Here is a 26,321-nt window from a genome sequence, read left to right as displayed (position 1 = left end):
TGGCATGGTTCACCGTGTCGAACGCTGACGACAGGTCCAGCAAGATTAAGAGGCAGGTTTCATTGTGGTCAAGAGCCAGCAATGCGTCATCTACAATGTGCAGAATTGCAGTTTCTGTACTATGGTTTGGACAGAAGCCAAATTGGCAAACATTTAACAGGTTGAACTCAGAAATGTGTAGACTCAGTTGTTGTTGGACACATTTTTCCAGAACTATGACTAAGTAACCTGTAATGTTCGTTAGAGGTCTGAAATTGTTTGGACTAGAGGGGTTCTCTGTTGGTTTTTGTAACAGAGGAATGACTTGTCCTGTTTTAAGGCAGGCTGGGATTTGTCCTTGTGATAATGACATTAATGAGCTTAGTCTATAATGGGATTAACAGGTGGTTTATGGTGGACCAGCACTTTGCTGGTAGGGGATCGTTATAGTGATTGTTAGATTTAGTGGTCGACATGATCTTTGAGATGTCTAATTAACTGACCGGTTTAAAACCTGACCATCTGGCATTGTTTTTAGGTGTATTTAATTCTTGTTGATCCAGTTCTTCGTCCCCCGTATCCTTCCTACTTTTAATGTCTTCGGCTGCTTTTTTGAGTTCCCTCTCCATAGAGAAATCTTCACTATTTAGGCTATTTATGGTGATGACTGGTGCTACTTTAGCTGATTTATTAGATTGTTCCTTAAGTAGATTGAAAAGTTTACTGGGTCTGTTTACTGCGTGATCCAGTTCTTTCCTGAAAAAGTATTTTTTAGATTTAATAATGCTTCTACTGTAAGCTTTCCTGGATTGTCTCAGTAGGGTTAGGTGGGGCGAGGAAGGGTGTTGTCGCCATTTGCGTTTTGATAGTCTCATTGATCTTTTTTCATTAAGGGCATCACTGAACCACTGGTTTTTTACTTTGTCAGTGAACTTTTCAGTTTTAAAGGGGCTTTGTCCTCGATAATTCTTGACATTGTCTTGTTATAGTGCAAAGTGAGGTCATTGACGTCAACCATGCTCTTGGGTGCTTGCAAGTCTAGTGTACAGCGTGCGGCTATGTTTTCCATATTGATTCCTCGAGTGTCCCTGGTCCATTTTTTAGGTATAACAGCTTGTAAAGACGATTTATTTATTTTTTTAGGGGAATTTCGAATGTGATTATATGGTGATCGGACCAATCACAGGGTGTGATTACAATATTCTCTATCGCTTTCTCTTTAGCTATGATCCAATCTAAGGTGGATTCTTTGTAGTGGGTTGGGAGATTACATCCTTGGACTAACGATTGCTCTACCAGGAAGGTTTTAAGGATGGTGATTTGACTATCTACCTGATCCTCCCAATGAATATTAAAATCTCCTAAGAAGATATCATTAGACTGCGGATTAGAGTTCGTGGTAATGATTTCTATTAGCTGGTCTATGAATTTGGTCTTTGTACGGGGGGGGGTAGAGTGCATGGAGTTTACCGTTTTGGTTATCTGCTGACCTTAAGGACATGCCTATATATTCACAAGACTCTAATGGGTCAGCATGTTTTTTTGTGATGGAAATGTCCGATCTGTGAATACAAGCGATGCCTCCACCCCTGCCTTCATTTCTGTCCTGTCTCATAGTCCGGTAGTTCGGTGGGACTAACAGGTCCAAGCATGGGAAGACTAGTCCGATAGCCATGTTTCAGTTAAGGTGGTAACGTCTATTTTATGGCTTAGTATGATGTCGGCTATGTCAGCCTCATGTTTATTTGATGAGCGACAGTTAAGTAGTATACACCTTATGTGTTACTGATCGTTGATCCTAGCCGAGACAGCCTCTTCAGACATTAATGGCACATTCTTTAGGTTGTTGGCATTAGGCCCTCTATCTTTGGATTGAGAAGTTCTGTCCCCATTCGTTATGATGGTTTGGATTGTTTAGATGTGATTTTCTCCTGTCTTATTATGAGAAGTAGGAGTAGGTTCATATGACAACAGAATGGATAATAGTTCACTGTTTGTCAAATAGTTGAGTTGAGAACGTGGACGGTAAATTCTGTTTGATGCCGCCATAGGGGTGCACCTGTGTTGAATTTGTGTTTCCCGCGAGGTAACCTGAAGGACCTCCATTTTAGCAAGCCATTTTTCTGATAGGCACAGCAGGTTTCTCATATCTTTAATAGCGGATAGCATAGCTTTGTAAGGCTTGCTAGATTGCGAGCTAAGATTTATAAATTCCCCATTTGTAGGTAGGGGTCTGTTTTTTCCCTTGTCTGATCTGTGAGGTATACTCGTAGGTTATGTGCCTGCTCCTATTGGATGGCAAGTTTTGACTATCTCTGCAGTATCTGTGTTTTTTTAAGCCTAGAACCGGATCCGCAACTCCCTGTGATGTAACCCTGCGTGTCCCTTCCGTTATGTTCAACTAGTGATTTTTACACCCATCTGACTGTTCACATTTGAGGGACAAGATCAGCGTTAGGGGTAGGATGAGAGCTAGAATCGAGGGGAGAGTCGGAGGTTGAGGAGACTATTAAACATTTTGTGTTGATGTCCCTACCTTTAACCTTGCTACATTCCTGATACAATTGTTGGAGCTCCTCGATGGGTGACGTGCTTTTTAATGACAAGGTAGGAGCCGTCTGAGGTTCTAAAGTCCTGGTGGATCCAGTTTTGCTATCACTCGAAGAATTGACTTCTTGGGGCGATATTTGGGGCTCTACACTGGGGTTTATGTTAGCTAATTTACATTCGCTACCAGTTACACTAGTCTGCGAACTATTGGTTTCCTGGTATAATGGTTGGGGTTCTTCATTGGTGTTAGTGCGATCAAACGAAATAACTTGACAAGACTGTTGTAAGACACACTCCCTGCCTATTTCCATCATATCCGGTAGGGTCCCATGAGGGACCATGGCTTGAGGGTTTGTATGTGGATTATGTCTTCTTGAGGTGAAACTGCTGATGACCTGCTTTTTAATATTGAGAACAATTCATCAAAACGTTCCAGGTCTCTGTTGGCAGCTTGAATGAGAAATGTGCCATTTTTATAACTTGTAATATTTAATGTTGCTCGCAGATTTCTAGACGGCGTAATGAGTAGCTAAGTTCCATGGGGAATATTCTTTGATTCCTTAATTTTTAGTGAGTTACTTAGTGTGTTTCTCCATCTGGCTATTCTATTAATGAAGAAAATAAAGTCATTAATAATCACGCCTTTTTTCAAGTTTACAGATGGATCCAGAATTAATGTTTCGGGGTCAGTTCTGAGAATTTTTTGTTTAAAGTATTTAGAAGAATTTTTAGACATATTGGTAGGGTAAATTATTGAGTACGAGTTTAATCCTTCTGGTTTTAGATGGTGCCCTGCCATGTTTTAGAATATCGAGTTTGTGTCTTATTTTTACTGATATGCTTCTGAAGTTAAAAAACACTTTCCCTAGATTCTTCGGAGGAAATCCGAGCCCGTGAGAAAGTAAAAGATCAAGATTTAGTTATAAACGGAGCTCTGCCCCTACCAAAATGGCTGCCAAGGTAGTATCAGGCTGGAGTGGAGTTAAGTCCTATGTCTCTGTTAGAGGATCAGCTTCCGTGATAATGGTAGTCTTATGTTAATTTCTACTTTACTCATATAGCAGTCCTTTGTTAATTTCTACTCATCCCTCTAGCAGTAGTCCTCTGTTAACTTCTACACAAGGAACCCCCTTGCTACAGTCCTCATGAATTTATTTTTAAGAAAGGCAAATTTATTTTGCTGTGTCTGGTTGTATTATAAAGTGGGGAGATTAGTTAAATGGGGTAGCGCTTTGTATGGTGGCAGAGGGGTAGCAACACACATAAATGCTTCTGGCGCCATAAAAATCCCAGCTCCAGCCCTAAGGTTACCTTCTAGCCATCAAAAAACTTCGCTGATTGGGGGCATCAATTGCAGAAATTAGCGTCCAAGATAAATGTTACTCGGTTGAATCATTAAAGGGCAGCTCAGTCTCTTATCCTTCTGAGGTCGATACAACTAGTACCACTAAGATGGGCAAATAAACACACAGGTCGTACAGTGCATCACATAAACGCGTTAGTGCACAAGAGCACAGTCTTGGTGTTAAACCTGTTGAAAAGCCATCCTTGACTTCATGCACACAACCCTCCACTATGCTCTATGCCAGGTCCTGAAAGTCGTGAAATCTGAACCCAGAACCTATTCCATTATACACTCACAACGCACCTGGTCTGTAGCCTTTTATATGATGTCCTTAATATGTCCTACATTGTTGCCTGGTGTGTGTGTGTGTGTGTGTGTGTGTGTGTGTGTGTGTGTGTGTATATATATATATATATATATATATATATATATATATATATATATATATATCCCCTATGGTTTTTTCAGTGAATTTCAATGGTTTTTTAAATGCTAATTCCTAACTATAACGATTGTGAAACCAGTTTTTTTTTTTTTTTTTTTTTTGCTATATATATATATATATGTACGCTCATGGGGAGGTCCAACTAGAGAACTGCAGCCGAACACAGGTGAGCTGTTCCCCAAACAGATTTTTATTAAAGGTACAGGCAGTCACGCTCTCCGGTACATTAAAAGCATATGTCCACAGTCCCAACGCGTTTCGAGTTTGCCTCTTCTTCCTGGGGCACTGCAGTCATCACACGCATATTTCGCTCCATCTCCAAATTAAAGCCATGATGAATGCCATGAATTAGCGAATCTGCTGCTTTCTGGGAGATGAAGTTTCAGTTTATATCCTGGATGGATGCGTGCTGAAATAAATGCCAGATAAAGCCCCTCTTGGGCCCCAGAGTGCCGGCTGCCTTTATCCAACACCTGTGCTCCACAACGTGGCCCCCTATTCTTTGTGGGGTGGTGCTAGTTCGGCAGCAGGACAACCGCCAAATGTGTACGCTCATGGGGAGGTCCAACTAGAGAACTGCAGCCGAACACAGGTGAGCTGTTCCCCAAACAGATTTTTTTTTTTGCTATATATATATATATAAGTGATACTGGGTTTAACTGGCAAACACGCTGCTTGCAGCTCAAGGACTATCGAGGGATCGATTAACCCAGATATCCGCCAGCCCCAGTTTTCTACTAACCTGAGAGGAGGGGCGCTGCAGTCAAACGGGGACACAGAGCTGGCACCGCGATGTTCATCGTCCTTCAAACCACCCCATCCATCTGCAAGGGCACAAAACCACGTTGTTCTCCACTCCTCTACACCAGCCACCTGACATTGCAGACACTATGCATGCTGGGATTTGGAGTCCGCCAAATTCAAAACGGGCTGCCATTCGCTGTGCTGACCGCATTAAGGGGAGGGAACACAGTGCCTCGAGATGAACTTACACAGAAGGAGCTAATTGGGGAGAGGCTCGTTAAGGAGGAAGACGCTGAGGAAGGCACATATGCCGAAATGCATTCGTCAAACCCGGGACCCTGAAATAAACGGAAGCCTGTTCTCGACTCCCCGTGTGGCCTCTTCTCTTTTCTTTGGGAAAGTGTGAATGGTGATTTATACTGCGCAGCCAGACGCGCAGAAAAGAGGCCCTGCAGCTTCAAGTGATACTGGGTTTAACTGGCAAACACGCTGCTTGCAGCTCAAGGACTATCGAGGGATCGATTAACCCAGATATCCGCCAGGATTTTCAGCGCGGTGGTAACTGACAGAGGTATTTCATCTCGAGGGGGCAATCTGTCTCGCATCTGACAGCCCCAGTTTTCTACTAACCTGAGAGGAGGGGCGCTGCAGTCAAACGGGGACACAGAGCTGGCACCGCGATGTTCATCGTCCTTCAAACCACCCCATCCATCTGCAAGGGCACAAAACCACGTTGTTCTCCACTCCTCTACACCAGCCACCTGACATTGCAGACACTATGCATGCTGGGATTTGGAGTCCGCCAAATTCAAAACGGGCTGCCATTCGCTGTGCTGACCGCATTAAGGGGAGGGAACACAGTGCCTCGAGATGAACTTACACAGAAGGAGCTAATTGGGGAGAGGCTCGTTAAGGAGGAAGACGCTGAGGAAGGCACATATGCCGAAATGCATTCGTCAAACCCGGGACCCTGAAATAAACGGAAGCCTGTTCTCGACTCCCCGTGTGGCCTCTTCTCTTTTCTTTGGGAAAGTGTGAATGGTGATTTATACTGCGCAGCCAGACGCGCAGAAAAGAGGCCCTGCAGCTTCAAGTGATACTGGGTTTAACTGGCAAACACGCTGCTTGCAGCTCAAGGACTATCGAGGGATCGATTAACCCAGATATCCGCCAGGATTTTCAGCGCGGTGATAACTGACAGAGGTATTTCATCTCGAGGGGGCAATCTGTCTCGCATCTGACAGCCCCAGTTTTCTACTAACCTGAGAGGAGGGGCGCTGCAGTCAAACGGGGACACAGAGCTGGCACCGCGATGTTATCGTCCTTCAAACCACCCCATCCATCTGCAAGGGCACAAAACCACGTTGTTCTCCACTCCTCTACACCAGCCACCTGACATTGCAGACACTATGCATGCTGGGATTTGGAGTCCGCCAAATTCAAAACGGGCTGCCATTCGCTGTGCTGACCGCATTAAGGGGAGGGAACACAGTGCCTCGAGATGAACTTACACAGAAGGAGCTAATTGGGGAGAGGCTCGTTAAGGAGGAAGACGCTGAGGAAGGCACATATGCCGAAATGCATTCGTCAAACCCGGGACCCTGAAATAAACGGAAGCCTGTTCTCGACTCCCCGTGTGGCCTCTTCTCTTTTCTTTGGGAAAGTGTGAATGGTGATATATATATATATATATATATATATATATTCGGTGAAAAAACCAGAGGTCTCCCCAGCTCGATCATCACACTGCTGCCTGGTTGGCGAGGGGTTCCAAGGAGAAGGCCACTTCATTACATTGCAAACCCCGAACGTTGTCGCAATTCTGCGAGTAGGCATCACGGCAGGACTTCAAACACCACAAGGCACTGCGGTCATCCAGGGGCGTGCCTTGAACTACAATAAGGGTGTTCCCTGCCACTACCCTGCATACCATTCGTCATCCTCTGAAGAAGAAGGCTCCGCCTTCGAAACGCGTCAGGAAACTACACGAAGCAGGAATCAATTTGAACTCTGTTCTGGTTTGCAGCCACTGAGCAACTTGTGCTGAATAAAGCCTTACCTGGAAACCCCGCGAGTGTGGCTGGTGTCCTTTCACCTGAGCGAACATACATATATATATATATATATATATATATATATATATATATATACCTAGAAGTACTATAATGCAAAACAAAAAACGAACTGGACAGCATGCTCATATAAGATGGCTTAAAGACCTGGGTCTGCAGCTACAAGCAACATGTGCTAGAGGCCAGGGGCGTAGGAGACATTAAAATTCTGGGGGGGACTGGGACAACTTTGTGGACTTTCCATTGACCCTATAAAAAAATCACCGCCCGTTAAATAAATACAGTCGCATAGTTTTGAAGTGAAATATTGAGAAAAGCAGGCATGTAGTCACAGCTTGCATTATGCTTTATTATTGTTTACATTCACATAGTAATCAGACTAAATGTTAACCCCTTCCATGCTGGTGACGAACCCCAGCCGTCACGCTCTGCAGCGCTCGTGTGCTGATGACGGCTGGGGTTCGTCACGGCCCCGCCCTGTTCTTTTGTTTACCGCACAGCGGCGGAAACGGCCCAGCATGGAAGGGGTTAAAAAAAACAGGTATATGAATCTTGCATCTTCATGCACCAAGCAAAAAAGGTTGCTGACTCAGGCTGGGGCGTTGTTTGCAAGAGCATTTTGGTTTGAAAAGTAACTGATGCTGCATTCCTTGTCTCCAGCAATTTCAAGGTAACAATAAAAATGTGAAGATAACTCTGCTTCTTTATTGAGGGAAATCGGTGGTTTGTCTAGTGGAGGTGTTGACTCCTAGTAAGGTAGCCACAGTGGGAAAATATGCCTGCTGCAAAGAACGTGTACCACACAGATCACAAAATGCATATAATGTAAATAGGTCAGCGAGTTACTGCTTTTGTCTGAGAGATTCTTTTGCTATTTGCAATTTATAAGTTGAAATCCTAACATTAAACAGTGAGCTATTAACCGGCATCACAGAGCTGCATGTCTTTCATTATCCTACGGTTGGAAAATAGGTTCATTAGGATGGGAATAAATTCTGATTATTAAAGAGAACCCCCAATCATGGTGTTTTGTTTAAATTCTGGGTTTGTGCTGCTCTAGTGTTGCAAAGCCATCTGTGCCCTTGGCACTCCCCACCTTTTTGCTGACTTGTACTGGTGGTACCTCACTCTGACTGACCCTGGCCCCTCTGACTAGCCAGGCCCAGGTCCTATGCTATGTTGAAAGAGACACTTACAAATACAGTAAAAACACCTACATACAATAGGGTGCACTATGGGTTAGGGTACCTCCATGATTGACATGACCTCTCCAATACGGCCCAAGTACATAATAGGGCATGAGGAACAACATTTAAGTCCCTAGTATATATTAGGGCATAGTGGTTTAGAGGCCAGCTACGCTTCCTGCACTTGCATGTGTGCACTACTGTAGCCTGAGGTCAGTTTAAAAGCAGGCCCATGTTGGAGGACTGCTTTTAAAATGCAAATTGTGCCCAATCTTGACTTTTGGGTTTGGGGCACTTACAAATTGATAAACTACAATGTTGGGGCATATCTGAAAGAGACACGTTAGTGATAGATTCCTTACCTTAGAATATCCCCAGGCGTCAGACTGGATCTGGAAATTTTTGCGTAGCAATACCCCTGCGCGTCGTCTGCGGCTCCGCGTCCGTCGTCTGCGTCGTTAGCGCCGGAATGACGTCGTCGGAGTACTTAGACGCCGCCCATGCTCGCTGACGTCAGTTCTTCTTTTTTCCGCGTCAGCTAGCGCTGATCCGGAGAGGCTCTACCCCTAGTCATTTTTTTACTAAACTTTTGATCTTTTTGATCATTCTTTTTCTTTGAGTCTTCGACTCTTATCGGTGCCGGTAGGGTGCCCGGGTTACAGCCCTGCTCGAAGTGCGACCGACTGATGTCGGTTACGGACCCCCATCGCCGGTGCCTGAAGTGCTTAGGCCTCGATCACGACCGCACCTACTCTGACTGCCGGGCCCTGACGTCGAAGGCTAGGCGGGAGCGGTCCCGCAAGCGGCTTGAGCTCCGGCAGTCGGCCCGCACCGCTCCAGGTCCCGGTCCCACAAGAGGTCGAGGGACAGGTCGCGGGGGCGGAGTCATCGCAGCTCCGGGAGTGGACACCGGTCGTCGGGATCCAAGTCCTCAGGTAAGAGGCATGAGAGGTCGTAGAGACGTCATCGTTCCTCCGACCCACCCCGACGCTCGCACGATGCGGCCGGGGGCTCGGGCAACACCGCCCATGGGGCTCCGCGGGAGTCGCAAGCGTCGCCGCCTGCCCCACACCTTCGGGTCCCTGGACACGGCGCGACGCCGGAGGAGATCGAGCGGTACCTCATGGCCATGATGTCCCTCCCTCCTCAGTCTGGTTCCGTGGCGCCTCCGGGCCCAACGGTCCCGACTGGAGGTCCCAGCGGGTCGGGTGTTTCGGCCCAGGCGCCGCAAGCGACTTCGGTCCCGGCGCCGCAGGACCTCACTGGATCCGGTTCCGGATCCGGGTCGTCGCCGGTCGACCTCACCGGAGCTGGCCCCACGGGTGTCGCCCCCGGCGCCCACTGTGGACGCCGTCCCCAATGTTTCCTGCGGTCCGACTCTGGCGCCGCTGGGCGCCTATTCCGTCGGCCTTTGGGGATTTTTATCTCCATGTGGAGGCCCTGTCTACTAATCCTGTTTTACAGGACACAGGTGACGAGGAAGATTGGGAGCGGTCCGAGGACCCTCTGGCACGGGAGTGCCAGTCTCAACAGGACTGGACATACGAGCTTGGGGGGGCCAGTGGTATTGACACATCACCAGACTCTGGATTTGTCTCCCCTCCGACTGTGGGTTCGGAGGAGAGGTCTAGATATAGCGTAGTGTTGAAGAAGGCAGCCAAGGCCTTAAACCTCGAGCTCCCCGTCGCGGCCGTGAGGACTAACCTCCTCACCGAGGTCATCCAACAGCAGTCAAGCTCCAGCGAGCCTCTGCTGCCGTTCAATGAGGCCTTGTGTGACGTTCTTGTGGGCACTTGGTCCAAGCCCGCCACAGGTCCGCCTGTGGATAGGAACGTGGCCAGACGCTACCGCCCGGCCCCGGGCGACCCATGCTTTTTGTCCACCCACCCCACCCACGAGAGCCTGGTCATCCAGGCCTCCAATTCCCAGACCGTATTCCCGTCGGCCCCGCCCGACAGGGAATCCAAGAGATACGAACAGTTCGGGAAGAAGGTGCTCTTGTCTGTGAGCTTAGGGCTGCGGTCTGTTAATACCACCTGTCTCTTGGGCCGCTACACCCACACTCTGTGGGACGCGGTTGCGGACGTGCTGCCACAATGTCCGGAGGAGGTCCGGGCTAAACTCGCCCAAACCCGTGTGGAGGGACGAGATGCAGCGCGTTATTCCATCCGGTGTGAACCTGATAATATGGACTCACTGGGAAGGGCGATGGCAACGACGGTGGCGGTTCGCCGCCACGCCCGGTTGAGGTCCGCTAACTTCTCGGCTGATGTCCTCGCCACACTTCTGGACATGGCGTTTGTTCGCCGTCGCGACAAGGCAAACCATGCGCTGGAACGTTTTAAGGACTACAGGGCTACGGCCAAGTCCTTGGGCCCCTCAGCCCCACGCCAGCAAACGGGTGCCTTTCTCTCCTTTCGTGGCCACGGAAGGGGCGCCCCCACACGTGCTGCGAGCCACGCGCCGCAAAATGTTCAACAGCCCGGTGGCGGCCGTGGAAACCGCCATGGCGGCGGTTGGGGACAACGGCGAGGCCAGTCCACACCTCCCTCCACAGTACCCGCCTCAAAACCTTCCGAGTTTTCAGGCCCATGTGACGCCTGTGGGAGGTAGGGTTCGCCATCACCTCTCCCACTGGCGCACTATCACGTCGGACAGGTGTTTGCTGCATATCATCCGAAGGGGCTACTCCCTCCCCTTCGAGGCGACCCCTCCATCCATGCCACTGCAATGCCACCGCGTGTCAGGGGATCACTTGCAACTTCTGCAAGAGGAAGTCACGGCCCTCTTGGCCAAGGGGGCCATCGAGCACGTTCCTGGGCCAGAAGTATGGTGTGGATGTTACTCCCACTACTTTCTAATACCCAAGAAGGGCAAAGGGGGCCTAGGCCCTATCTTGGCCCTGCGGAACGTCAATGGCTTCCTCCGGAAGGAGAAGTTCAAGATGCTGACTTTGGCTCAGGTCTTTGCTGCCCTGGACCCTGGAGACTGGCTGGTAATGTTGGACTTGCAGGACGCTTATTTCCACATCCCCGTTGTGAGAAGTTGGCCTGATATATGATGCTCACTAGTTCTAGTGATCACCTTGTATCAGTCCAAACAACCCTTATGGTGATTGGTTGTAAAGTCAACCTTATAGACCAGCTATCCTAATGGTAGCATGGACAAAGCAGTCTTAGGCTAAACTCTTTTGGCATGTGAAGCCAGCTGTTTTACCACATATAACCCCTTGAATACCAAGTGAATGGACACCACACAGGTTGTTATGAAAATAAACAATATATTTATTAACTAACATAAACCTCTGAACTCTTTATGAGGTCAGAGGGCTAAGCACATGACAATCTTAGGAAAAATACATTTAAGTTGCACAAATTACAATGGTGCCCTAGGGGCACGACAAACCATATACTAAGTAAGTGGAATGTGAAAGTCGATACAAGGAATGGAGCTGTCCAGAGGCTGTAGGATCGCTGGGATCACGCTACACTAACCACTAGGTAAGTCATAGGAGGCCCACGGAACGCGCGTGCAGAGTGTGAACTCACACGCGAGATACGTAACAGTATCTATGGACAGTACAGTTCAAGTAAAAGGTGAGTACGGACAATCCTCACTATGTAGGACTAAAACGACTGTGGAACTGGACACTAGGAGAGTAAACCTACCCTTGAGCACCGAAATGCTCGTGTTACCTCACCCACAGGCTGCGGGTGCATAGGTGCAAAGTCGTGTCGGGTTCCGGCGTTGAAGTCTATTGAGCCTGGAAGAAAAGATGCTGCAGGCGATCAGGAGGAAGATGTCCGGAGTGATCCAAGGGTGGATCAGTGAAGAGGAGAACCTGAAAGCAGAGGGGACAATGTTCAAAGTCACTAGCCAGTGACTGGAGTGGAACCAGATGTCGTTGTCGCGATCAGGTGAGAGTGGACGCTTGTCTCTGCAGCCACCTGGACCAGGTGGTGTCCTCAACGACCAGGATGGAGGCACGAGCTGTCCCACGCAGGCTCTCGCTGTCGGCGGTGTCTGATCCGGATTTGGAGTCAACATGCCTTGGCAAAGGCAACCCACGCGGTGAGTGGAAACGGCATCTGGAGTGGACCAGGAGGGTCCGGGGTGCTCCTCTTTTGGAAGGGAGCAAGGGCCAGTCTGGAGCAACCAGACCAGCAGTGAAGATTTCAAGGTTCGTCGTCTAGGTCACTAGCCAGCCGGCAAGTGACCAGACAACGCGTCGAGCAGCAAACAGGCAGAAGGGCCCCACGCAAATCTCGTGGATGCTGGAGGGCTGGTCTTCGGTGTAGGAGCTGCTCGGGGTCGGGGCTTCTCAGTCCCCAAAGCACTTGGACGAGGTTATCTCAGAAGTCGTGCTGGAGCAAAGTGCTGCTTCTTTCAAGATGGCCGGTCCCACGTATCTCGTCGCACCCACGGATCTCAGCTGTGCTGCAGATGTAGGTAGAGGTCAGAGAGGTCTGGGAATCCGGGTCTCGTCGGGCTCTGAAGTCTGGATCCTCGAGGGAAAACAACAAAGGGAAGCCGCTGTACGCTGATGGTGCCTGCTTGTGCAGGGTGGACACTCCTTGCCCACAAGGGAGATTTCTTCAGTCTTCTGTGGAGCAGAACGTCGAAGTCCAGAGTTTCTTCTTGTAAAGTTGTTCAGGATAATCTAATTTGGAATGGGACCAGCTCCTACCTTTATCCGGCTAAAGAGGGCTGTACTAAGACTAGGTCCCTCCTCTGGGTGGGACCAGGAAGGGGGGTGGTTACACCCCCTATCCTTTGTCCGGTCTTGCGCCAGAGCTGGGGCTGGAGACACCTTGTGTGCCCCAGGCATGTCTCATTCCTTTCAGCCCTGTCCTACCTAATACACAAAATCCTGTCTGGGGTGGTGCTAGCACCTCCCAAGGCAGGAAACCCTTTGTCCAAGCCTCCCTCGCTGGAAGGACTCCCAGCAGCAGGAGGTCAGACTTGTGTCTGTGGCGGCAGCATCCATTTTGTGATGCTGAGGCTCGAGTAAACTTTAACCGGGGTTCACAGTTACTTACATGTCGTGTCCCTCTAGAAGGGTGGAATGCTATCCCCGTCGCCAGAATTGGAGAGGGGGTAGTATTCCAATTCGTATGACACCTTACTCGACATGTTTTGATAATGCTATACCAAAGTTAGCAATACCCGTGAGGATTATAATGCACTTAAGAGTATATGGTGTAGCGTTATCATGGAAACAGCTAAAGGACTTGGTTCCGAAAGCTGCAGACAGGCTCAGATCATGCTAGAGCACCATCTCACATAATTCCAAGCACTCTGCCTTCAGGATTGATAGGGCCTGCCATAGTAGTGGCTGATAGGAGGATATGTGTCCATTTTAGGGTTAGATATAGGGATACTATATCTAAAGCAAAGGGTGATTACACCACCTTGCCCCAGCTGATTGATCAGCCAGTTGTGTCAGATTTGGATGGCCAGCCAGGGGTGGCATAATACATGCTGCAGCCCCTGGTAAGCCCTGAGTGCACCTATTCCCTGGGTTCCTAAGGGACACTGTACAGGGACTGATAAGGTGACTCAGTATCCAATTAGATGTGCACCTAAGGTGCATTGTTGTCAATTTAGAGAGAGACAGCTAGGCTGCGGGTCTGATTAGCAGGCCCACAGCCAGGGAAAGTCGTAAACCAGTGAAGCAAAAACAAAAATCAGGGGTGACCATAGCATTGCAGACCCCACTCTCCTACACCCGTCCTGCTGGCCCACCGGCATTACCTGCGGTTCACGGTAGGCCAAGAGCACTTTCAGTTTACCGTGCTCCCCTTCGGCCTTACCAGCGCCCCATGGGTGTTCACGAAGGTGATGGCAGTGGTCGCAGCTCATCTGCACAGGTTAGGGGTGTCAGTCTTCCCCTACCTAGACGACTGGTTGTTGAAGGCCGGCTCGCCCCAGACAGTCGTCGGCCACCTCCAGACTACGGCCGACCTCCTGCTGGGGTTCTCCATCAGTGTGCCGAAGTCGCACCTGTGTCCCTCTCAGAAGCTCCTCTTCATCGGAGCGGTTCTCGACTCGGCGCAGTTTCGGGTTTACCCTCCCGAACAGCGGGTTCGGGATATACAGGCTCTGATTCCCATCTTTCTGCCTTTATCCCGAGTCTCGGTCAGGTTGACGCTGCGGCTTCTGGGGCTGATGGCATCCTGCATCCTTCTGGTCCATCACGCCTGGTGGCGGATGCGGGCTCTGCAGTGGGACCTGAAGTTTCAGTGGGCCCAGCATCAAGGCAACCTGTCCGATCAAGTCTTGATCTCGGAGGGCACTGCGAGACAACTGCAGTGGTGGCTCACGGACCGCGATTGGGTCAGTGGCAGATCCCTACCCCACCCGGAGCACGTGGTTGTGACGGACGCGTTCCTCCAGGGCTGGGGAGGCCACATGGGAGAGGCGGAGATCAGAGGCCTCTGGTCTCCGGCGGAGTCCCGGCTCCATATCAACCTTTTGGAGCTGCGGGCGATTCGTCTAGCACTGAAGGCCTTCCTCCCCTCTATCCGGGGAAGTGTAGTTCAAGTGTTCACAGACAACACCATGCCATGTGGTACTGCAACAAACAGGGCGGGGTGGGGTCGTGGACCCTATGCCAGGAGGCTCTGCGCCTCTGGCAGTGGCTGGAACATCAGGGCGTGACCCTGGTGGTTCAACACCTGGCAGGCTCTCTGAATGCCAAGGCGGACGAACTCAGCCGTCTGTGCATGATGGATCACGAATGGCGTCTGAACTCGGACGTGGCGCAAGGCCTCTTTCAGCAATGGGGAGAGCCTTGGTTAGATCTATTCGCCACAGAAGAGAGCGCGCAATGCCATCTGTTCTGCGCGTTGGAATTTCTAAGGCGGCACTCGCTCGGAGACGCTTTTCGTCGCAAGTGGAGTTGCATTCTATTGTACGCCTTTCCGCCTATACCACTTTTGCCCAGAGTTCCGAAGAAGATCAGGCGCGACCGGGCCCAGGTTATCCTTGTGGCTCCGGACTGGGCACGAAGATAGTGGTATCCCGAGCTACTCAGCATGTCAGTCGATCCCCCGATTCGTCTCCCTCTTCGGGAGGACCTTCTGTCACAGCAGCAGGGGACGGTCCTGCACCCGAACCTGTCCAGTCTCCACCTACAAGCTTGGAGATTGAGAGGCGGCAGTTGAGGCCATTTGACTTGCCTCCCGAAGTCTGTGATGTCATTCTGGCAGCCGGGTGTCCCTCCACAAAGTCGGTATACGCCTGCAGTTGGAACAGATTTATGGCATGGTGCACAGCAAAGGCTGTGGACCCTCTCTCTGCACCCCTTTCTGAAGTTCTACTCTTCCTTCTTTCCCTTGCCCAGCAGGGCTCTGCTCTGGGCACTCTTAAGGGGTACCTTTCTGCTCTTTCCGCCTTCTTACGGCTACCTGATCAGCCTTCCTTATTCAAGTCCCCCATTGTAAGTAGATTTCTGAAGGGCATCACACACATGTTCCCTCCTGTTCCCTTTGTGATGCCCCAATGGGACTTGAATCTTGTACTCTCTTATCTAATGTGTGCTCCCTTTGAGCCGCTCCATAACTGTCCTCTCCGTCTTCTTACCCTGAAGACTGCTTTCCTAGTTGCCATCACCTCTGCCAGGAGAGTGAGTGAGCTCCAGGCTCTTTCTTCTACTCCACCTTTCCTCTCTGTTCATCCGGACAAGGTGGTGTTGCGTACACGACCTTCCTTTCTGCCCAAGGTTGTCACTGCCTTCCACAACAGGCAGTCCATTGCTTTGCCCACCTTCTTTCCGCCTCCGCATCCCTCGAAAGAGGAAGAGAGGCTCCACCGTCTGGACCCAAAACGTGCGCTCTCTTACTTACTTAGATCGCACACGCCAGTTCCGGGTGGATGACCAACTCTTTGTTGGTTACGTGGGCGCTAAGAAGGGAAAGGCAGTGCACAAGCGGACCATCTCGCAGCGAATCATCTTGTGTATCCAGGCGTGTTACTCCTTGGCTAAGAAGGAACCCCCTGTTGGGCTGAGGGCTCATTCCACTCGGGCCACAGCGACTACCACTGCCTTGGGCCGAGGAGTGCCCTTGCAGGACATTTGCCAGCCAGCTACGTGGGCCTCGCTGCCCATGTTTTCAAGACACTATTGCCTGGACAGCCAAGTCCGGAGGGATGGCTTCTTTGGCCGTTCCGTCCTCCAGGACTTTCTGGTGTGATTATTGGTTCGCAGACCCACCACCGCGGTTGGTATTGCTGGGGTATCTATTCTAAGGTAAGGAATCTATCCCTAACGTCTCTTTCAGATGCACAAGTTACTACTTTTATAACAATATATCTGTAAGAGACATTAGTTAGTGATAGATTCCTTACCGACCCACCCATCCTCCCCGTTCTGCAAACCGATATCTAGGCATTCTAACACCCCTACACACGCTATATCTCTTCGGTGACAGCCTCGCCCAGCCGTTTTTCTTGCCGGTTTTAGGCGGCGGCGGGCGCCATCTTGGGTTGGGCTGGGGCTGCGCTCTAGTCGCGCCGGCCTCACGCCCTCCTCGCCACCTATAACATGTGTGTAGGGACCAGACGGCGCAGCGGGCTGGCGCAGCGGGCGCGCTGGATGCGCGCCTAAGCCAAGCCCGTCTGCGCCCGTCCGCTGCCGACCGGGGCCAGAGGCCCGGACCCCTGCATCTCAGGCGTACCACATGCAGTCCTACACTAGTAAGATGCTGAGACCTTTGCCCCCCTCCACTCACGGCCTGTCGCCACTTGATGGAGCCATTAGACCTGGGTCCATGTCCTCAGTGTACTTTCAAAGGGAGGTGTTTATCGTTGGACGTCCCTGACCCTGAAGCGATTATTGTAAATGGGGGGCTCTTAAATTGTAGATCCTTAAGCAAACACTCCCTCCAACTGTGGGATCTCTTATTTGATGAGGCCCTGAACATACTATTTCTAACTGAAACCTGGTTAGGAGAACACTCTGATCCAGACATAGTGAATACAATACCGCCAGGCTACACCCTCCATAGACTTGATAGAGAAAAGGGAAGGGGAGGAGGTATTGCCATTATTGATAAACACCCTATTGAGTGTGTCCTGAAACCGGTAAAAATAGATAACAGTGAAGCTGGCGAATTCAACATCAAATTAACCCAACACGAGGCAATCTCGGGCATCCTAATATACAGACCTCCTGGGTCTCTGGGTAACTTCCGAAGTAGTTTACTGGAAGGGGTTACTCAGACTGCGATCAAACACAACAAAGTACTGGTGTTGGGGGATCTGAATTTACATCTAGAAGATCCTCTACAGAAGGAGGCAGAGGATGTCCGTCTAGTCCTAAAAGAACTACAACTGGACTTGCTAAGTGTTGCTGCCACACATGAGCGGGGTCATTGTTTGGACCCTATTTTCGCCAGTTGGGATATGATAAAGGCACTCGCCCCCTTGCAGCTCCCTTGGACCGACCACTTCTTGGTCCCCTTCCATTTTTCTTACCAGCCACATAAGGCCACTGCGATTGGGCTTAGGAACGTTATGAAACGTAAATGGAGTCAATATTCTCAAGAGAACTTTGTTCTAGCCATTCAGAAAGCGCAACCACCGCTTGCCACTGATAGTGATCAGGCCAACAAGGAATTCAACCAGCTTGTGGCTGCCACCTTGGATGAGCTAGCACCCATGAGTAAGGGTAAAGCCAAGGAAGGTAGACAACGTACTGCCCCTTGGTTCACTCAAGAACTCCAGCAAATCAAGTCTAACTGTAAAAAACTTGAAAGGAGCTGGAGAAGGAACCCTAGCGAACAGGGAAAAAATAACTATAGCTTAGCACATAGAAGCTATCAGTACGCGGTACGTAGAGCTAAAGCTAAATATTTCCAGACACGCATTGAGGCAACCGAGAGCTCCTCACGCGAACTGTTTAAAATATACAAGGAAATATCGTTAGTCTCCAGCTCAAATATCCCCCTAAGTGCCACCATGGAGGGATGCAACAGAGTCGCTAACTTCTTTTCCAATAAAGTCAAAGCCATTTATGCCTCCTTAACTCAACAACCAGGAAGGGGCATAGACTTTAGAGCAGTTGCTTCCCCTATGGCTCCTGACTCTTCTTTGCAAACTTTCCAGGTCCCTTCCGCTGATAGGCTAATAAAGATCTGTCGTAGCGTGAAGTCTGGTTCCCCCAACGACCCGGCTCCTCCTTGGGTCATCTCGGAGGGTCTTGTTGGACTGGAACCATATATAAGACATGTCTTACAGACCTCTTTTTCCACTCAACGAGTTCCGGAGGAGTGGAAGAAAGCGATAGTACTCCCAATAAGAAAAAAAACAAATGTAAGTATTGAGGTGCTGGAAAACCTCAGACCCATTTCTTCATTGCCGTATGTGGCGAAAGTGGCCGAGAAGGTGGTCAATGCTCAGCTCACTGAGCACCTGGAGAGAGGGAACCTATTTCATCCCTCCCAATCAGGATTTAGGGCGGGCTTCTCGACTGAGACAGCTCTCCTACGTGCCACTGAGACTTTAAGAGCAGGAGCGGATGCAGGACATACAATGGCCCTGATCATGATCGACCTCAGCGCAGCTTTTGACACTGTAGCGCATTCCATCCTGCTACAGTGTCTTAGTGAGGCTGGGGTCGTTGGTCCCGCGCTGTACTGGCTGCAGTCGTTTCTCACAGGAAGATGCTTCCAGGTACAACAAGGGGCATGTTGATCAGTAGAGATGCCACTAGACCAGGGAGTGCCTCAGGGCTCAGCATTGAGCCCAACTCTTTTTAATCTGTACATGGCCTCCCTGGCGAAGGTGGTACAGGCTTTCAGGGTGGAATTGGTATCTTACGCCGACGACACCCAGCTGTTGATCTCTCTATCGCAGAACACCACCAATACCTCCACTAACTTTAAGTCCTGTATGCAGGCGCTAGCTGGGTGGATGGACTCCCACTGCCTAAAACTCAACGGTTCTAAGACAGAGGTTTTGGTAGTGGGGGGAAAGAGCAAAAGCTGGTCAGCCGAGTGGTGGCCTTCATGCCTTGGCCCTACTCCCACACCTTGTGAGGAGGCTAAGAATCTAGGAGTTTGGATCAACCCCACCCTCTCCTGTGAAGGCCATATAAGGCGTCTTGTGGGCAAATGTTTTGGGGTACTGAAGACCCTAAACAAAACTTTAGACCTACTACCCCTAGCGGCCAGAAGGACACTGACACAGGCACTGGTGACCTCTCGGTTGGACTATGGAAATATCCTGTTCCTAGGGTCCAACGAGGGCAGCCTTGGCCGCCTGCAAGTTATCCAGAATTCCGCCGCCAGACTGGTGTTAAGGAGACCCAGGAGAGCTAATTCTCAGCAGGCTTTGGATGCGCTTCACTGGTTGCCAGTGAAGAAACGCGTGCTGTTCAAATGCCTTCTCTTCTGTCACAGAATTGTCTGGGGCAGGTCGCCTGCCTATCTTAGGGACTTAGTCAGCCGCTACGAACCACCTAGGACCCTCCGGTCTGAGGGTTCCGGGCTGCTGACAGTCCCTAGGGTAAGGAAGGCCAGAATGGGCGGACGTTCTTTTTCGTTCCAAGCAGCTCAACACTGGAACAAACTTCCTCTTGCCCTGAGAATGGAGAGTAGGGAACCGTTGTTCAGGGCTAGGCTCAAAACGTTACTCTATACTATGTAGGTCCAGAGGCTTTGTAATGGTGGTCGTTAGTAGCTCTTAGCGCGGGGACACGCCGGGATGGCGTTACTGTGCGCTCTATAAGCTCTTTATTATTATTATTATTATTATTATTATTATTATTAGGGTTAAGGTCATTCCCTTTCAGGGCCCTAGTTTCATTGGCACCAGTGTTGGTTTTTAGCATGGCTCTGCGTTTCTGGCGCGAAAAAGCTGTGTCTAAGAAATGACGTCAGCACGCGGAGGCGGCGTCTAAGTACTCTGACGACGTCATCAGGGCGCTAACGCGGAGCCGCAGACGACGCCTACCGACGCGCAAGGGTACTGCTGCGCAAAAATTTCCGGATCCAGTCTAACGCCTGGGGATATTCTAAGGTAAGGAATCTATCACTAACTAATGTCTTACAGATATATTGTTACACAAGTAGTAACTTGTGCATTGAGGTAGTGTCCTTATTGCCGGGGACAGATTTACATTTGCCCCTATTATTAACCCACTTTCCAACATCCAGACCAAGCACTCTTAAACAATACTGTCTACAAGTATGGATGACATGTGACTCCTACTCCCTGTAGTTTTATTTAACATTTCCTATACACAGATTTACACACCTATGATTAACTGCCTTTGTGTAGTGTGAATGATGTAAAGTGCGGACACCCTGCACTGGTATGAGTGGTGCTATATAACTAATTAAATGCATCTGAGAGAGTGGGTATGGAAACTTGAGCAGCACTATTAAAGGGTGGCAGTGAGGGAATCCGTGGGGGAACTTGATTGTTGAATACCAAGGCTGTCTATCTGATTTTCATCTCCTGCCTCCTTTATCCACCAACATACTCTCCCTCCACATTATCTCACTCTTCCAGGTTCTTTCTCATCTTTGCTTCCTCCTTTTTCTCTGTTTTCCATATTTCCCTTCCTCCTTCTGCCATTAACCCTTAATGCCTTTCTCTTGTTCGGTTTTACAGTCTAATGGTTTAAATAATGTACCGGTCTCTAACAAAGAATACAGTTACGCCTCACCTGCAGACACCAACTTAAATTAAGCATCATTAGCTTGCAGCCCACAAAAGAAATGCCAGAGTGGCTCTTCTGGCTCTTTCTGCATTGTATATCCTTCCTGAGGAGCAGATACACCCTTTTCTCTCCTTTCTGCAAGACACAAGGATTACAGCCACCTCCCTTCCCTATGGAAGAGAGAAGTGTGCGTGGTGATCGGTCTCTCCGACTGCCAGGGAACTGCCCGCCATTGTAATATGGCGGGCAGTAATGCAGTCATCAATGGTGGTGGGACTGTCAACGACGCGGTGATGTGGCGGTCCTACCACCATTATAATCACCCCCTAAGTTTAATGTGCATGCAAATACAACATTACCAACCCCTGGTAAGTTGCACTACTAGTGCTGAAAAAGTCCAATGGAGGTACCAATGGACGAGGTGGACTGGCCTCAGTGACAGTCACTGTCGCTCTAGTGTGTGCTTCTTCGTATGCCTGCTCGCAAGACTGGAGGTGAACTGCATGGATTGTGGTGGACAGGCCTTCAATTTTAATTCACACTTGCCATTGTTAGGGTCTACCTGCTGGTGCTAAGACACCAGGGGTTCTAAGGTCTATTAGGCCTTCTAATATGTAGCATCGGAATGAGCTCTGTCAGGAATGTGGTCTGGTGGACTGGTCATGAAGGTTGAAAATGGTGCTCCAGTTCCAAATTTGGCAGCTCTGGCCAGAGTGCCACATCCTCTCCCCTACTGAACACCATACTGCCCCAATGGGAGAAACTGGCACTGCCTTCAACCACAACCCAATTGTGCTGAGACTCAATTCAAATTATGCATTGGACAAGAGTAAAATGCTGTCTGGAAAAAAAGTAACAACACCCTGTAAAAAGCAAACACTGAATGCAAGGAAGAGCTAAGCATGTGAAATATAAGCAGGAACAACATGGTTACCATAATGGTTTTAAACTCATTATTCAGAAATCAGTAAGTGATTTTGCCTGAAAAGTTCAGGACATGACTACAGGACCAGGAAGGGACCCTTTCAATGTCCAATGCTTATATCCTTACACAATGTAAACAGTTTGGTTTAAAAAAGTCTAAATCCCATCACACAGAGCTGCGATACACATTTTATAGGCTAAGCTAATTAAAACAGTTGAAAACGCTCATATTAAACATTTTCCACTCCATCCCTCAACCAGGTATTGCAGTCCCTTTATGAATGGTGCACTTCCCCACCCTGGGAAAACCATGTTATTCAAAGAAAGAAGATAAAAAGAAAGTAGCGCTTTACTGGAAAACTCTGTAAAGCAGCGCTAAGGTGCATGGGTGTAAATCACAATCAGGCCTGTCTGCTGACCACTCTGTATTGCTTTATTTGGTTATTTAATTATTTTTTAGGACATTTCCCGCCAAAGTGTTCTGCTCGTTTTTTGATCCATTACACGGGGGTACAAATAAAGAAAAGGAGAGGCAAGAGAGAGTATGTAACAGCTGTCTTTTGAAATCCGCACTTAAGGATAAGCGAGACAGAGACAGAAAGAGATGGAGGAAAAAAGAGAGGGGGGGAGGGGGGAGTGGGGGAGGGGGGGAAGCTACCAGAAGCAGAGCAGGAGAAGCGGACACTGTCCTTGCCTTCTCTGGGCATGACAGAAAAGAGAAGGTTTTTTTTCCTTCTCTGCCCTTCCCAGACTGGCCAAGCCTTACTGCAGGATAACAAAGGGGAGAGGACGGGTGGTCTCTATGACTGCAGGCAGGTGAGGTCACAGGTCAAGTACAGGGCCATTAGGTAGCGCTTTCGCGCGCTAATGGCCCTGCGAATAACAGAAGGGAGAGGGGAAATTCTTTTGTCTCCTCGTCCCCCCCACCCTTGTCACCCGCGTCCCCCACACTTCCTACGCCCATGCTAGAGGCAAAACACTATAAAACTGTTCCCAGACTGGGCAACGCGCTAGTTGAGACACTAATGGCATGAACTAAGCACTATAAGCGGTTTTGTTTCCAATATTTCAGTTCCTTTCGGCTGTTATTACGGGGTGCATTTGCGGTGTAACTCTGTCACGGCCATGCAGGAGATGTAAAAAGTTAACCAAGTTGATGTCATGCCAACACTCGTGCGTTCCACGAGGTAATAGTTATAGAGCGGATCGTACGGGGAGACCTGCGGGCATGGTCTGCATGGATGCAGAAAGAGAGCTAAGACAGGCAGTATATATTGAAGAACATGTTGGTCCAGGAAATAGTCATGCTGACAAAGTACAGGCAAAAGCAATATCCTTTCTGTTTGCAAGACGTCCCTAAAGTCAGTAGTGCAGTAAGCCGCATCGGGGCTGTATGTTTATCGTTGAAATACTTTCAGTGTATAGGAGCGCATGTTGCGAAAGCAATGTCTCTACTGGTTGAGAGACCTCCCTTAAGTCAGGAAGGTATGTAGCCAAGGGAACAGTCGTAGTAGTAAATTATATGCGTACCTATAGTAGCGCTAGAGGTGACGAGCCGCTCTGTATAAAAACACTTGGAAGCATGGTTTTTATAAAGAGAGAAAGAGGCTGAAGATACTAGCAAGAGTGGGCATTGTGTGCCCTCTTACCCGGTGTGGGTTAAATCCCGCCAGGAAAAGGTCCGTTTGGTGTGAGAACGGTGTTCTGTTTGGGCACCATTTTTGAAGGGGGGGAGATTCATTAGTCCGTCTACACAGTGTCAGAAGAGACAAAGACAATCTTCAGTTGCGTGTGTAGGGGTGCCTGCGTTGGCGCTAGGCAGCTAGCTTTAGCACCAGCGATAGGGAAAACAAGGGTGCGCCATACTGTTGTAAATAAAGCGCATCCCTGTGTTCGGGAAATGATGGAGCATAGCCATACCAGTTTTGGCGCAGCTCCACGCTTCTACATTTTCCTGAACATATGCCCCTTTGTGTCTCTCAATCAGATCGCTACTCGCTAGACAAGCATTGATAGAGCCAATATGTTGACCCTGACATTCTGGTGCAATAGTGTTTGTTCACATTCTTTTTATTGAAGCATAGGCTAAAAGAATACAAAATAAATTTACAAAAACACATAAATGCGGCCACCTTATGCTTGCAATGAAAAGACAAAATAAAAATGAAACCATTTACTGATGTGGCTGTTTTATTAGTGATTTAAGAAACCCCCTTTCAGTTGTGCATTGCATTTTATGAAGGCGCGGAGAAGAACCTATCACCCAACGAAGCAGTCCAATTGCAGAAAGCTACAATGTTAAACACCTTTTAATAGCAACTTTTAAAAGGAAGAGGAAATGGATCACCATCTAACTGGGCAGCTGAATTGAATGCAAAATGAATTGCCATTTTTTTTAAAGGAAATGTATCAAATAAATGTATTTTTTAAAAACACATTGTAGAGCTCTGCCAATGAAGACATATTTTTAAGCGAATGTCGAAACATATTAAAAATGTGCAGAAGCTTTGTGCAGTCACTCAAATTGATGGCAGCCATTGCATACAGTGGGTGGCCTGTCATCGCAATGGTGCATGTTTTTTGTAGAACAATAGCCAATACAAAAAGACCAGACCTTTAAAAAAGAGCCATGACTGGGTTGATCATGTTGTTTTTGTGGGCAGACGGCTGCCCTCTATTTCATGGACACAAACACATAAAAGTGTGGCGCCATCAAAAAATTGATACGCATAATTGTTTTTTTATGACTGCACACAGAAGGCCTCACCTGTGGTGTGCAGCTAACTAGTAGAGGCACTGCAGACCATGGTGTTGCATGGGCTTTTGAAGGGGGAGAACCGGGCTAGGCTGAGGGAGGGTGTGAACATTAGCTGACGGAAATACTTTTGGGCTTTTATTTCTATTCTGGACTTTCATCTCTATGAGAGAGCGATTTGCACATCCAGTTTCTGGATTTGCATGGAAGCCCTTCCCGGCATTGTCCCTAAAATGAAAAGCATGTGTTTTTGCATAATATTTAAAAACGTGACTTGTCCTACTATGGCGATGATCAGCGGGTTCTCTTGATAACATCAGGTAATAAGGAAAGCATAGCCAATGAAATAATAGAACTCTGTACAGCACACTGAACCAATGTATAGGTATGTGTATGGGTGGTTTACTGTGAGCCACTATATGTGTCAAGGGAACGGGCAGACTGCCTAGTTGAAAGCTGTTCAATTCAATTGTGCCACCACAGGCAAGATTTAATATCTTTAATAAACCAAGAATTTCGATAATGTCACTCAATGTTGTATCTATTTGGAAGGATTAAAGGATGAATCTGTGCTGACAGGATTCGATTCTGATCTGCTGCTCCACACAACTTCCAGCAGCATATTAATTGGATTTGGCCATGCTTTAAGGTTTCCAAGAAGAGCTCTTGACAGAGCAGACACGGAACTTTAATTGAATTAATTAATACATGAATTAAAGTCTTTATGTTGTACACGTTGTGTGTTTAAAAGGTCTCCTGCCGGCTAGAATGCATGATCATTCAAATGGTGGATTGCCTCTTTTGTGGCGTTTTGATTCTTGAAAGGGTGAACGCTTCCATTTATCAGCAAATAATGATATTAAATTGACATCAAATATGTAAAATTTTCGAAGAGGACGATTCATGTGAAAGCTGTTTAAACAAGTGAAGAAACAACGTCTGGTGGGAGGGAGCAATTAATTAAATGACAGGGTGAGAGCTTCTGACTTTGGATGTGGTTCCAGTCTCGGAGTCAGCTCCACATCCTGTGATTCTGGGCAAATCCCTTAGTCTCATCGTGCCCACCAAAAATGAATGGGTGCTTGTGTAATGTAATTGGAACTCCTATTAAACGCTTCAATACCTTCTGGCCCAGTTCTCTCTGCCCACAAAATTAAATAAATAAAAAGGCAGCACAAGGAGGGTTGAACTGTGAGTGGTGTTAACACCAACTAAGTGCAGCGAGGGACCGCAAACCACAGTAGGGAAACTAGTTGGAGGGGGGAAACATATTGAGTGTGGACAAGAAACAAAATAGGTGTGAACGGTTGTTTTTTTCCTGTGTCTGAGATGTTAGTCCCGTTTTGGAAGCTCTGGTTGTGCGGAGTGAGGTCTCTCCCGCCTCCAGACGCATGCCAGTTCACCTTGGAGAGCAGGGCTGCAGTCAGCTCTACGTTTTCTAATATTCAGTGTGGGGACGTTGAGAAGTCAGGCCCTGGCCAGAGGTACAACAGAGTGTGTATTGCAGAGGTGGGCCACCCACGCACAAACATTGGGGCTGCAGCGACTCCCTGCTCAAAGGAGGATGATGTTTTTGTACCATTGTTGAGTAAGGCGATGGCATCATATCCCACATGAGGTTTACTGGTCGTGAGGTATGGCCGCTCCCCCACA

At 48.7% G+C, this 26,321-nt stretch overlaps 1 protein-coding gene across 1 annotated transcript in view; it reads left to right on the top strand.

The window, feature by feature from the left end:
• NSD2 (nuclear receptor binding SET domain protein 2) overlaps positions 1–26,321 on the top strand; it is a 1,128,833-nt gene that overhangs the window by 788,855 nt on the left and 313,657 nt on the right. The gene's annotated exons all lie outside the window — the stretch shown is intronic.

This window comes from Lissotriton vulgaris, chromosome 3_2, assembly GCF_964263255.1.
Source record: "Lissotriton vulgaris chromosome 3_2, aLisVul1.2, whole genome shotgun sequence".
NCBI lineage: Eukaryota > Metazoa > Chordata > Amphibia > Caudata > Salamandridae > Lissotriton > Lissotriton vulgaris.
The sequence above is the reverse complement of the archived record's forward strand: the minus strand, read 5'-3'. Positions and strand labels throughout refer to the sequence as shown.